Below are 13,929 nucleotides of genomic sequence, written 5' to 3' on the forward strand. Positions count from 1 at the left end.
GGTGAGCGGTGGGTGCAGAAGGCAGGCACCTCCCGCAGCGGGAATGTGCGCGGGGAAGGGAGAGGCCGAGGCGCCGGGGGCGCAGCCGGGCCGGTGACAGCTCGGCCGGGTGGGCAGCTCCGACCCGCGCCCCGCGGGAGCGTGCGGGTCCGTCAGTCTGGAACCTTGGTGCCCCCCAACCTTCGGGGCAGCGTCCACTCGGGGCCCCCGAGGAACGGCCGACCGACGGGATGCAGTGGCGAGACTGAGGGGGGCCCCGCGATCGCGCACCTGGAAGCGCCGGGAGCTGCGAGCGTCACGGGCGGGCCCAGCCTCGGAGAGCGGCCGCGCGGCGCCGGCGATCTGCCGCCCGCTGACAGACGGAAAGCGGGCGGCGGGGCGCCCGACCGCGGAAGACCCGGGGGAAAGGTCCCGGTCCCGACTCCAACCACACCCCGGCCGGCCGGCGCACTCACAGGAGCCCACCGCCGCGAGCCCGCTCAAACCCCGCGACTGGGAGGCGGCCCGGTTAACAACACTCCTCCACCCCGTGCGAGCGGAACTACGAGGGTGGAGACACTCACTTCCTGAAGCGGGGCGAGACTGGAAGTACCAAGTGCTCCCTTCTCTGGTCCGCATCGCGTGCCTTCCTCGGTGCCGGGCGCCGTCGTCCCCCCGCCATGTCTGGGGTTCGTGCCCACGGTCCGAGCAAGAGGTGCAGTAGGGGGCCGGTGCGGTACAGGGCAGCCCGGGGGGTGGCTAGAGCCCCCCTATTGATTAGTCACAGATGGTATCGCCCCGGCCGCCGGGTGGCCTCTGCCTAGCGGAGGACTCGGGCGCTCCTGGGAGGTGGGGCGTCCTGGGGGCCGTGTCCCTGGGACTGGGGAGTAGGCAGGGGATAGACAGGCCTGGGACATAAAGTGTTTTGAAACTAATTCCAGGGGGGGTCACAATAGTTTGACAAATAAGATGCTTTCTGGGAAAACTGGATTCAGACGAGGAAAAACTCGTCTCCTCCAAGTTCACCCCAAATTGTGTGGAAGTAAGTTGGATCCCCGTGGCTGCTTCGGATTGGTCGAGATGTAGTTACGCGGACCAATAAAAAAAAGAAAGGAAATGTGCTGGCCTATAGGAAGAGAAAAGCAGGTGAGCGGTTGCTAGGGGCGGAAGGCAGCGTTGCCTAGGACTAGGTCCAAGCCCAATGGGCCGAGAGTGGGGAAGGCGCTGTCGGGGCGGGTGGCGGGTGCGAGTCTTCCTTGGGGGGACGTTTGCTGCGCTTTGTAGGAGAGGGGCGTCAGGTGAGCCACGGAGGGAGCAGAAGGCAGACCTTTAATGCCGGGTGGGAATGTCCAGTGAAAAGGCTTCACTGTTCTGGTATTGTCAGTTCTGGGCCCGAGGCACAGCTCCCTCTCGTCTCGTGCTGCCCGGTATCCAGTTTGTGCCAACCCGGTCTGTTCATTGGCAGAATGAAGCTAACGCGCCCACTTTGTGCCTTGAAATTTTATCATCTCATTTAACTATCGATCATTAAAGTTTATGAGCTAGGTGGTGCTATCTTCATTTTATACGTGAGACAGTTGAGGTCCAGAGATTTAACGAGACCTGCCCTGGGGTTGGCGTTGAGTCCCGTCCTGTTGCCTCAGCCACCTTCACCACCACCTGTTGACCTGGATTGAAGTACTGCTACATGCTGCAGCATTGACCTAGTCAGTTTTGCTTGTGAACTGTCACTTAGTTGATTCCCCATGAAGCCATCTATGACTTTCTGGCAACCATTAGAGTTAATAAACAAGTCCAGTAAGGTTGTAGGATAGAAGATTAATATGCAAAATTCAATTGTATTTTTATACACTAGTAATGAAAAATCCAAAAATGAAATCAAGGAAACATTTCCATTTACAATGCACACAAAAATGCTTATGATAAATTTAGCAAAAGAAGTATAAGATGGTACACTGAATATTATAAAACCTAACTGAAGTAAATTAAAGACCTACATAAATACCCCGTATGCATAGATTCTAAGACTTAAAATTGTTTGATAGCAATATTCCCCAAATTTGATCTAAAAATTCAACAGCCCCTATCAAAGTCCCAGCTGCCTTTATTGCAAAAATTGACAAGGTGATCCTAAAATTCACATTGACTGCTCACTTCAGCAGCACATATACTAAAATTGGAAGGATACAGAGAAGATATCATGGTCCCTGTGCAAAGATGACATGCAAATTCGAGAAGCATTCCATAAAATTCATATTGAAATGCACGAGATTCAGAATAGAGAAAACAGTTTTGGAATAAATAAAGTTGTAGTATTCATACTTCTTGATTTTAAAACTTACTACAAATCCACAGTAATTAAGATGACAAATAAATCAATGGAGTAAAATTAAGAGTCCAGAAATAAACACACATTTATGGTCAATTGATTTTTTTATTATTTTTTTTAATCCTCACCCAAGGATGTTTTTCCATTGGTTTTTAGAGAGAGGGAAATACAGAGAGAAATATTAATGTGAGAAACACATCGACTGGTTGCCTCCTACACGAGCCCAGGCCAGGACCCAGGCCGGGGAGGAGTCTGCAACTGAGGTATGTGCCCTTGACCAGAATCAAACCTGGGACCCTTGGGTCCGCAGGCCAACACTCTATCCACTGAACCAAACCAGCCCGGGCGGTCAATTGATTTTCAACAAGGTTGCTAAGACAATGCAATGGAGGAAAGAATAGTCTTGTCAACAAATGCTGCTGGGGCATCTACCTTACACCACACACAAAAATTAACTCAAAATGGATCAGAGACCTAAATGTAAGACCTAAAGTTATGAAAGTATTAGAAGAAAACTTAAGCATAAATCTTCATGAGCTTGGGTTGGATAATGGTTTCTTTCCTATGACACCAAAAGCACAGCAACAAAAGGAAAACTAGATACATTGGATTTTATCAAAATTTTAAAATGTTGTACTTCAAAGGACACCATTCAGAAAGTGAAAAGACAACCCACAGGATGGGAGAAAATATTTGCAAATCATATATTAGGTAAGGGACTTGTATCTATAATATATAAAGAACTCATAACTCTAACAAAAAGACAAGTAGCCCAATTTTATGGGCAATGGATTTGAATAGAAACTTATTCAAAGGAGATCTAAAAATGGCCAATAGGCACATCATGGTTATGCAAATCAAAACCACAATGAGATATCAGTTCACACCCACTAGGATATTATAACTAAACACAATAACAAGTTTTAGGAAAGATGCTGAGAAATTGGTACACTCATACATTTCTGGTAAAAGAGTACAGATGCTTTGGAAAACAGTTCGGCAGTTTCTCAAGAAGTTAAACATACAGTTACCATATGACCCAGATATTCCACTCCTAGATACATATCTAAGAGATTTGAAAACATCTGTTCATAGAAACACTTGTACCTGAATGTTCATATCAGCCAAGCAAGCTTTCAGGTGCCTGCAGCCCTGGGCAATATCTTGAGTGCATGCAACCTCATAAAAGACTGTGAGTCTCTCCCAGATAAGTTGCTCCTGACTTCCTGACCCACAGAACAACGAGATAATAAATTGTGTGTTTTTTCATTTAAACCACAAAGTTCTGAAGTAATTTTTACACAACAGACAACTAATACATCTCTTTGACAGAGAAAAGCAACTGGAGGTCAAGCTCCCACCTGATTATTGGAGAACCCAGGCTCTTTCTATCTTACGGCTCTACCATTTCCTAGGGGCCCTTGGAGTTCCTGGGAGATCTGCATTTGGCTGGAAGTCAGGGATATAAAAAGTGAGGTAGATCATAAGAGAGGGAGGTTTTCAAAGGCTACACCTGGCGATTAAGAATAAAAAATAATAAAAATGGGATGATGAAGTGACATTTTAGATGAAACCATAAGATGATTAGAGGGTAGGGTGGGTGGAAGGGAGAAAGGAATAGGATCAGTCAGCGGGAAGACCCTCTGGCCTGCATGGAAAGTCCAGGTGTATATTAGGAAACAGAGAATTCAGGGGGACTGAAGCTTGGTGAGTGAGGCTGAGAATGGCAGGAAACGAGCCTGAAGAGATGGGTGAGCCAGATCCAGTGGGCCATGAAAACAGCCTCTTCATGACTTTAGGGTTTACACTAGGGTCAGTGGAAAGATACTGCCAAGGGCTCAGCATATCTGCACTGGGAGATATTATCCGTGGCCTCAGTAGAGTGGGGACTGGAGGAGGGAGGGGAGTGCCAGTTGGAGCAGGAGGAATGGTCAGGAAGCTGATGCAGTGGCTCATGTAGGGATAAAGACAGCCTGCTCTGGGCTGGACAGGGTGGACGGAAGTGCCAAAGGTGTGGAGGGCCAGAATTCAGTATCCGATTAAGCGTGGGGGAGAGGGAAAGGGAGAAGCGGGGGGGCCCTGTGTGGAGGATAAAATTATTCTCTAAGATGGAGAATCCCAGAGATAGCAGGTTTGGAGGCAGCATGTTGAGTTCACTTTTTAAAATTATGACCTATGTGATATGTACAAAGTAATTGATGTCAATTATACATAAATAGTGGCATGAATAATTAAATAACCCCCCAATTTGACAAACAGAACATTAACAATATCACTGTTTCCCTATTTCCTCCTCACCATCACATCTCTCTGTCTCGCACCCCAAGATACCGCACCCCCAATTTTATATTTCTCAATTCATTACCTTTTATTTTTCTCATAAACTCAGTGGTTATCTACACTAATAAAAGAGAAACATGGTAATTAGCGTACAACTGCTACCCTTTTCATTGGCTAATCAGTGAGTATATGCAAATTAACTGTCAGCCAAGATGGCAGCCGGCAGCCAGGCAGCTGGAAGCGAACATGAGGCTTGCTTGCTGCAGACTCCAACGTTCCCCGCCTCACTTGCCGACCTCTGAGCTACAACTCTAAGCAACTATGTACTATGTTGCAAATAAGAAGATAAACAAAACTCCAGAAACCGGCCGGACTGAAACCCAGCCGAACCAAAACATTGTATCCATGTTTTCAGCAGCGAGGCCTCAGAGCTAAAGCTGGCCCAGAATAAAAAAAAAATAAATAAAGAAGAAAACAAGGAGTGGTTGGGAGCTTTAGTCACTCGCTTCCGGAAAACAGCCCTTAGCCCCTCACCCAGACTGGCCAGGCACCCCAGTGGGGACCCCCACCCTGATCCAGGACACCCTTCAGGGCAAACCAGCCGGCCCCCACCCATGCACCAGGCCTCTATTCTATAAAGTAAAAGGGTAATATGCCTCCCGGCACCGGGATCAGCGTAACAGGGGGCAGCGCCCAAACCCCCTGATCGCCCTGCGGCTCTGTGTGTGACAGGGGGCGGGGCCACAACCTCCCTATCCGCCCTGCTTTGTTCGTGACAGGGGAAGGCGCCCCGACCCCCTGATCAGCCCTGCTCTGTGCCTGATACGGGGGAGCTCCCCAATCCCCTGATTGCCCTGGGGCTCTGTGTTTGACAGGGTGCGGTGCCCCGACCCACCCCCCCACGGGCCCTGCTCTGTGCCTGATAGGGGGGAGCTCCCCAATCCCCTGATCGGCCCTGCTCTGTGTGTGACAGGGTGCAGCGCCCCAACACCCCCCCTCCCCAACCTCCCTGATGGGCCTGCTCTGTGTGTGACAGGGTAGAGCCATAACCTCTCGAAGGGCCCTGCTCTGTGAGTGACAGGGGGCAGTGCCCCAACCCCCTGATTGGCCCTGCTCTGTGAGTGACAGGGGACGGCGCCCCAACTCCCCAATCAGCCCTGCTCTGAGCCCGACCAGGGGCTGCACCTAGGGATTGGGCCTGCCCTCTGCTACCCAGGAGCAGGCCTAAGCCAGCAGGTTGTTATCTCCCGAGGGGTCCCAGACTGCGAGAGGGCACAGGCCGGGCTAAGGGACCCCCCCTCCCCCCCCCGAGTGCACAAAATTTTGTGCACCGGGCCTCTAGTCCTATATAATAAAAGGCTAATATGCAAATTGATGGAACAGCAGAATGACTGGTTGCAATGACGTGCACTGACCACCAGGAGGCAGACACTCAATGCAGGAGCTGTCCCCTGGTGGTCAGTGCGCTCCCACAGGGGGAGTGCCGCTCAGCCAGAAGCCTGGCTTACCGCTGGCGAGTGCAGCAGCGGTGGCAGGAGCCTCTCCCGCCTTGGCAGCAGCGCTAAAGATGTCCAACTGCTGGCTTAGGCCCATTCTCTCCCCCCCCCCCCCCGCCCACCGCTGGGGAGTGGGCCTAAGCTGGCAGCTGGACATCCCCCAAGGGCTCCCAGACTGCGAGAGGATGCAGGCTGGGCTGAGGGACCCCTCCGAGAGCACAAATTTCGTGCACTGGGCCTCTAGTTTTTTTTTTAAAATATATTTTATTGATTTTTTACAGAGAGGAAGGGAGAGGGATAGAGAGCTAGAAACATCGATGAGAGAGAAACATCCATCAACTGCCTCCTGCACACCCCCCACTGGGGATGTGCCCGCTACCAAGGTACATGCCCTTGACTGGAATCGAACTCGGGACCCTTCAGTCTGCAGGCTGACGCTCTATCCACTGAGCCAAACCGGTTAGGGCAAGTTTTATTATAACTATAACTATGCTTATAAAAATGTTCCAGTTAAGAATGGAAAGGATTTGATTTCTCAGTGCAAAACTGCACTCCAGAGAAAGCTGCCGATATCTAGATCCCATTTCAACAACTGGCTCAAACATTCTGCCCAGCCACTGTCTCTCCTCTTACCGTTAGCCACCTGTCCCCTACTGGTGTGATGTGCCCTTTGGGTCTGTCTCACTGGGCATGGCAACATGCACTCTGGACTCAAGGAGATGGTACAATTTTTCTCCTCTAATCTGTTAAAGGAGTATATTGCATTAATTACATTTCTCATCTCTAACCTCGCATTTTTAGAATAAATCCCACTTGGGCACAGTGTGTTATTTATTTTATACATTACTAGGTTCAGTTTACTGATAATCTGTTTAGGATATTTACATCTATGTTTATGAGCCTGCAGTATTTCTTTCTCACGCAGTTCTTATTTTTTTAAATATTTATTTTTATTGATTTCAGAGAGGAAGGGAGAGGGAGAGAGAGATAGAAACAGTGATGAGCAAGAATCATTGATTGGTTGCCTCCTGCACGCCTGCAACCTGGGCATGTGCCTTGACTGGGAATGAAACCGTGCTAACATCTTACACAACCATAAGACTGTTTTAAAACCAGGTCAGTGCTCAACCACTGAGCCACGCTGGCCGGCCTCAGGCAGTCCTTGTTAACGTTTGGTGTCAAGCATGCTACCTTTATGACATGTGCAGGGGAAGTTGGAAGGATTTGTGTAAGATAGCAGTATTTGTTCTTTGAATGTTTGGATAATCTCACTGGTGGAGCCATATGGGCCTGGAGTTTTTTTTTGTGATAAGTTTTTTGTCTACTGATTCAATTTGTTTAATATTATAGGACTAACCCGGGTTTCTATTTCTACTTGTTTTAGTTTTGCTGAGTTACATTTTTCTATAGAGACTTGTCTATTTTCCTATAACCTTAAATATAAGCATAAAAATTAATAAATATTTTACAAATCCTATATAATAAAGGCTAATATGCAAATTGTTCCCCTCGACCAGGAGTTTGACCAGGGGGTGGGGCCGGCAGGCCAACTGCCCCACAGCCCCTCCCCCCGGCCGGCCTGGCCTGATCAACCCCAATAGGGGTGAGCTGGCCAGACGCCACCCGTGCATGAATTCACGCACCCGGCCTCTGGTAAAATATAAATATAAAGTTGGCATAGGTTGTTCATAATATCTTCATATATTTTATTGTCTAACAGGTGTAATTTTATCTTCCTTTTCATTCCTTTTTTTAAAAAATATATTTTTATTGATTTCAGAGAGGAAGGGGAGAGAGAGAGAGAGAGAGAGAGAGAGAGAGAGAGAGAGAGAGAGAAACATCAATGATGAGAGAGAATCATCGATCGGCCGCCTCCCACATGCCCCCCACTGGGGATCGGGCCCACATTGGGGATCGGGCCCACAACCCAGGCATGTGCCCTTGACTGGAATCGAACCTGGGACCCTTCAGTCCGAAGGCTGATGCTCTATCCACTGAGCCAAACCAGCTAGCGCTTTCATTCCTGTTATTGTTAATTTGTGCCCTCTTTTTATTTTTATTTATTTATTTATTTATTTTAAAAATATACTTTATTGATTTTTTACAGAGAGGAAAGGAGAGGGGTAGAGATTTAGAAACATCGATCATCGATCAGCTGCCTCCTGCACACCCCCTACTGGGGATGTGCCCGCAACCAAGGTACATGCCCTTGACCGGAATCGAACCTGGGACCCCTCAGTCTGCAGGCCGACGCTCTATCCACTGAGCCAAACCAGTCAGGGCTGTGCCTTTTTTTAAAAAATTATATCTGAATCCATGTTGCTAGAGGTTTGTGAATTTTATTGGTATTATCGAAGAAACATTTTTACTTTTTAAATTCTTTCCATTATGTTTTCTAATTTATTAATTTCTGTTCTTTATTCTTTTATTCCTTCTACTTTCATTAGGTATATTTTTCTGTTCTTTGTAAAATATTTATTTATTTATTTATTTTGAAATAATTTAGATTTACAAAAAATTGCAAAAACTGTGCAGAGATTCCCTATACTCCCTTCATCACACATTTCTTAATGCTAACATCTTACACAACCATAAGACAGTTTTAAAACCAGGAAATTAACATTGCTATAACACTGTTAGCTAATCTACAGACCTTATTTTGACTGTGCCAGTGGTCCCACTAACGTTTATTTCCTGGTCCAGGATCCAATGTAGAATTCCAAATTGCATGTAACTGCTATATTAGTCATATCCTGTTGTGTCACAAATACCCTAAAACTTAGAAGCTTCACACAACAAACATTTATTATCTCATAGTTTCTGTGGGTCAGGAATTTGGGAGCTGCTTAGCTGGGTAGATCTTGCTCGGGGTCTCTGGTGAGGTTGCATTCATGACGTCAGCTAGGCCTGCAGTCATCTGACCTCTTAAGACTGGGGAATCTGCTTTCAAGGTGACATAATGGCAGGGGGCCTCAGTTCCTCGCCACATGGGTCTCCCCAGACTGCTGCTCGAATGGCCTCATGACATGGCAGCTGGCTTCTCCCAGGGAAAGCAAGGTTGAAGTTGCAAAGTCTTTTAGGACTCGCTTCAGAAATCAGTGTCATTTCCACAATATCCTGTAGGTACACAGGTCAGCCCTGCTCCAGGAATGCCGGGATCACTGGGAGACCATCTTGGAGGCTGGCTGCTACAGTTGTCATATCTCCTTGGTCCCCTCCAATCTGGGATAGTTTCTTAGATTTTTAAAAAATATATATATTTTATTGATTTTTCACAGAGAGGAAGGGAGAGGGAGAGATAGAAACATCGATGATGAGAAAGAATCATTGATTGGCTGCCTCCCACATGCCCCACACTGGGGATCGAGCCCGAAACCTGGGCATGTGCCCTGACCCCTGGTTCATAGGTCAACGCTCAACCACTGAGTTACGCCTGCTGGGCTTGGTTGATTCTTGTATGTGTCCTGACTGGGGATCAAACCCACAACCTTGGTGTACCAGGATGATGCTCTACCAACAGCTACCCAGGCTGGGCTTTTTTGTTTTGTTTTGTTTTTAATCATAGCCTCTGTTAATTTTCTTCCTGTTCATTTATGTGATATTGGGGCATTTTACAATATTCCTAGTTCAATAGCACACTTTTTTTTTTTCCAATAGCACACTCATGTCAATATAGCAAAGACCAGATATTTTAGTGGATTTTTGTTTATTTGGTGAGAGGAGGGATTTGTGTCTTCCAATTTTTTTGTTTCTCTTTTGTCTGGCAAGACCCTACATTTTCCCCCTTTTTTTTTCTTCCCTTTATCACTCAATCGCCTCGGTGCACCTCTCTCTCTCAGTCTCTCTTTTCTGGCCTTTATCCCCTATCGCAGAATTTATGCATTTTAGAGACTAACCCTTCAAATCCCACATGCCTTCTCTGTAGTCTGAGCTTTTCCTGGTATTTTAACTGCGGAAGGACCTCGTCTTTCCTACAGAAGTTGTAGATCAGATCAACCTTGGGCCAAGCTGCCAACTTTCCTGTTCCCTCTTCCGGTTTTCTTGGCACAAAGCCATGTGGCAGGTGGAGGTGAGGCGGCGGCGTGGGGGTCGGCACCGGGATTCGGTGTCTCTTTTCATTTACACTTACTCTGAACTTTGCACGGTCTCTGCTTTCAGGTGCTGAGGCTGTGTTTCCGGCGGACTTTTATTCCCCGTTCTGGTTCTGATTTGTTTTGGAAGGAAACGGAGATGGAGACTTAGGCAGCCGCTATGGCCCTCAGCTACTTGAGGCCCTCAGCTCCTATTTTGTGCCTTTTTAAGACAGAGCTTAGCTCATTAGCTTGAATTCTCTTTTTTATTATCCAATATTATATGTATTTGAGGTAACAAATTCCTCTCTAAGAACTGTTAGTGTGTCTCCCAACTTTGACAATCAATATTTTCATTATGATTGCAACCTGAAACACCACAAATCTATTATCTATTTTTTTAAAAAAATATTTTTTTATTGATTTCAGAGAGGAAAGGAGAGGGAGAAAAAGATAGAAACATCAAGGATGAGAGAGGATTATGGATGGGCAGCCTCCTGCACACCCCATACTGGGATGGAGCCCACACCCTGGGCATGTGCCCTGACCGGGAATTGAACCGTGACCTCCTGGTTCATGGGTCGATGCTCAACCACTGAGCCATGCTGGCCGGGCGTCTACTTTCTAACTTATGTTGTGTGTTTTTTTTACCTTGATGCAGATTCCCCCTTCCCCACCCTAAGCCCTAATTTACCTGTTTGTTGTCAGTGTTTGACTTAATTGTCTTGTAGTAAAAAATAAACAAACACCACACAGACGGAATGATTTTAATTTTTAAAATTTTTAAAATTAGTTAAGTTACTTTATGGTTTAGGATTTGAGACTTTATTGGAAAATGTTTTGCATATGTGCTTTTCTGTATTTGTTGGGTGTACTGCTTCTTATCTGTTCACTAGGTCATATTTGTTAACCACATTCTTCATACCTTTTAAATCCTTGCTGTTTTCCCTGACTGGGTAGCTCAGTTGGTTAGAGCATCCACCAGATACGTAAGATTGGGAGTTTAATCCCCGGTTAGGGTTCATACAAGAATCAACCAGTGAACGAAACAAATCCACAACCTTTTGGTGCATGGGACGATGCTCCAACCAACTGAGCTACCTGGCCAGGACTAAATACATATTTTAAGTCACCTGTCACTACCTCATACTTGTTAGGATAGCTATTATCAACAAAACAGAAAATAACAACTGTTGGCAAGAATGTGGAGAAATAAGAACCCTGTGCATTGTTTGTGGAACGTAAAATGGTTCAAACGCTGTGGAAAACAATTTGATGTTTCCTCAAAAATTAAAAATAGAATTAGCAAATGATGCAGCAATTCCACATCTGGGTATATAACCCAAAGTACTGAAAGCAGAGTCTCAAACAAAATGTGGCATATACATAGAATCAATATTATTTAGTCTTAAAAGAGGAAGAAAATTCTGACAAAGGCTACAGCACGAATGAACCAATAGACAGTGTGCTAAGTGAAATAAGCCAGTCACAAAAAGACAGATGTTGTAGGATTCCACTTACACGAGGTGTCTAGAGTAGTTGAATTCATAGGGCAGAAGATAAAATGGTGGCCCTGGCAGGGGAGCTCAGTTGGTTAGAATGTCATCCAAATATCAAGGTTTCAGGTTCCATCCCTGGTTGGGGCACATACGAGAATCAACCAATAAATGAATACATAAAGGGGACAACAAATCGATGTCTCTCTCTCTCCCCCTCCTTCCCTCTCTTCCTTTCCTTCCTCTCTTTCTCTAAAATCAATAAATAAAAATTAAAAAGAAAAATTATTTTTAAAAGACAAAGAAAATAGAAAGGTGGCACCAGGGGCTGGGAGAGTCAGGGTTTCATGGGCACAGAAATCCAGTTTTGCAAGATGAAGCGTTCTGGAGATGAATAGTGGGTGTTGATTTCACACCAATAAGAATGTACTTAAAACCAATAAACTTAAAAATGATTAAGGTGGTAAATTTTATTTTTTTTTAACCCTTGACCAGAATCGAACCTGGGACCCTTCAGTCCGCAGGCCGACTCTCTATCCACTGTGCCAAACCAGTCAGGGCAAGGTAGTAAATTTTGTTATGTATATTTTACCACACACACACAAAAAAAGGAAAAAAGAGTCACCTGTCTAGGTAGGATTGTAGACAGTAAATGAGCCAGTGAAGACTTGAAGCCCAAAGGGCCTAATGCTGCTGGCCCAACGGGGTGGGGTGGGTGGGGGAGGGGTGGGCAGGGCAGCGGTAGCTTAGTGATTTTGTTTTTTGTTTTTTAATCCTCACTGAGGATGTTTTTTCAATTGATTTCCAGAGAGAATGGGAGGGGAAGAGAGGAGAGAGAGAAACATCAATTGGTTGCCTCCCACACACGGCCCTGGGGAAGCTGCACCCTTGACCAAAATCGAACCCGTGACCCTTCAATCCGTGGGCAGAAGCTCTAACCATTGAGCAACGGGTCAGGGTGGCTTAGTGGTTTTGGGGAAAGGCCTCCTCCACCAACTCTGGGCCATCAGTCAGGCTCTCTCTCTCTTTCTCAAAGGATCTTGGGAAGGGGATGTAGCCTGTTGGGATTCCCACGCCAGGACCATCTCCTCTCTGGCTCCCAGGTTTTGGGATTCCTGGATCTGAAGAAAACACAGGCACACCCAGCGACCCTGCCCCAGCGAGGGTCAGTGAATTTTAACGCACACGTCAGTCATGGCCTCATCCCCCGGCACCTGGCTCTGCATCTGTCAGGAGGTGGGGAGGGGCCTGCCGCCTCTCAGGCTCTGGGCTCCAGCTCGACACCTCTTTGCAGGTGGTGAAGCTTTGGAGTCTGTATCTTGGGCAGCTGGGGAGGCGAGCGGTGGAGGCTGGAGAGGTAGTGTGCTCCTGGCAGAGGTAGGTGGGCTGGCCCAAATCCCCACTCCCAGGAAGGGGCGGGCGGCAGCGAGCTGTGGGCAGGGCAGGGCCGCTCTGAGGCTATATAAATGCAGGAACTGGAGGCTGCGGGCTACGCGCTGTAGGTAACCCCTGAGCTCAGGTGAGGCTTGTGGAGAGCAAAGGAGGAGGCTGGGCTGCCGGTGGGGTCCTAGGTGGAGGCTCCCGCGTTGACCACGGGGCGGTGGGCGGCACCTTCTCCTGAGTCCTTTAGGTGGCGTCTCTCTCCAGAACTTGATAAGTTTGAGGTGGTCCCAACTCAACTTGCTTAAACCCAAGCATTGGCATAACAACATCCCTCCTTCTGGGCCTCAGTTTCCCCCTGTGAAATCAGGGGTTAGTGGTCCCGTAAAGTTGGCCACTTTGGTGCATGGTGAGAGGGTGGTTGTGAGCTGGGGGAGCATGGGGAACAGTCAGACTCTTCGGTTTTGGGGGTCAGACGGGCTCCACTTGTAGGTGGCCGTGAGTCTTCACACTTGTTTCCACGCTTGCAAAATGGGTCTTCGGTTCTGTCTGCCTACCAGGGGGAATAAGGTGATGCCCTCAACGCATTTAGCACAGCTCTAGGCACTTAGGGTCCCTCAGTGCTGCCTGCTGCGGCTCTTACTCTCTGGCCCAGGCTGGAGGGGCTGCAGCCTCCAGGATCTCTGCTCTTTTCTGGCCTCCCCACCCTACAAGCCCCCCCCCCCCAGTTTCCTTCTCTTCCAAGCCCCCAAGTCTCCATCTTCATCCATCCACCTTCTGGAGGGCCTCTCTCAGACCAGCCTCACCACCCCCTTGACTTGTTGGGGGCGAGGGGAAAGCTGCTAAGTCCTGGGGCTCCTTTCTCTACAGGTCACCCGCCCCCGCCCCGCCCGCCCGCC

General features: G+C 47.6%; 1 non-coding gene across 1 annotated transcript; it reads left to right on the forward strand.

The window, feature by feature from the left end:
- The first annotated feature begins 2,125 nt into the window (after positions 1–2,125).
- LOC111823574 lies at positions 2,126–2,231 on the forward strand. Its single transcript, XR_002826626.1, has one exon. It is a non-coding gene; the product is annotated as a U6 spliceosomal RNA (small nuclear RNA).
- Positions 2,232–13,929: the final 11,698 nt, after the last annotated feature.

The sequence above is a fragment of the Myotis lucifugus genome, unplaced genomic scaffold (genome assembly GCF_000147115.1).
Source record: "Myotis lucifugus unplaced genomic scaffold, Myoluc2.0 scaffold_562, whole genome shotgun sequence".
Classification (NCBI taxonomy): domain Eukaryota; kingdom Metazoa; phylum Chordata; class Mammalia; order Chiroptera; family Vespertilionidae; genus Myotis; species Myotis lucifugus.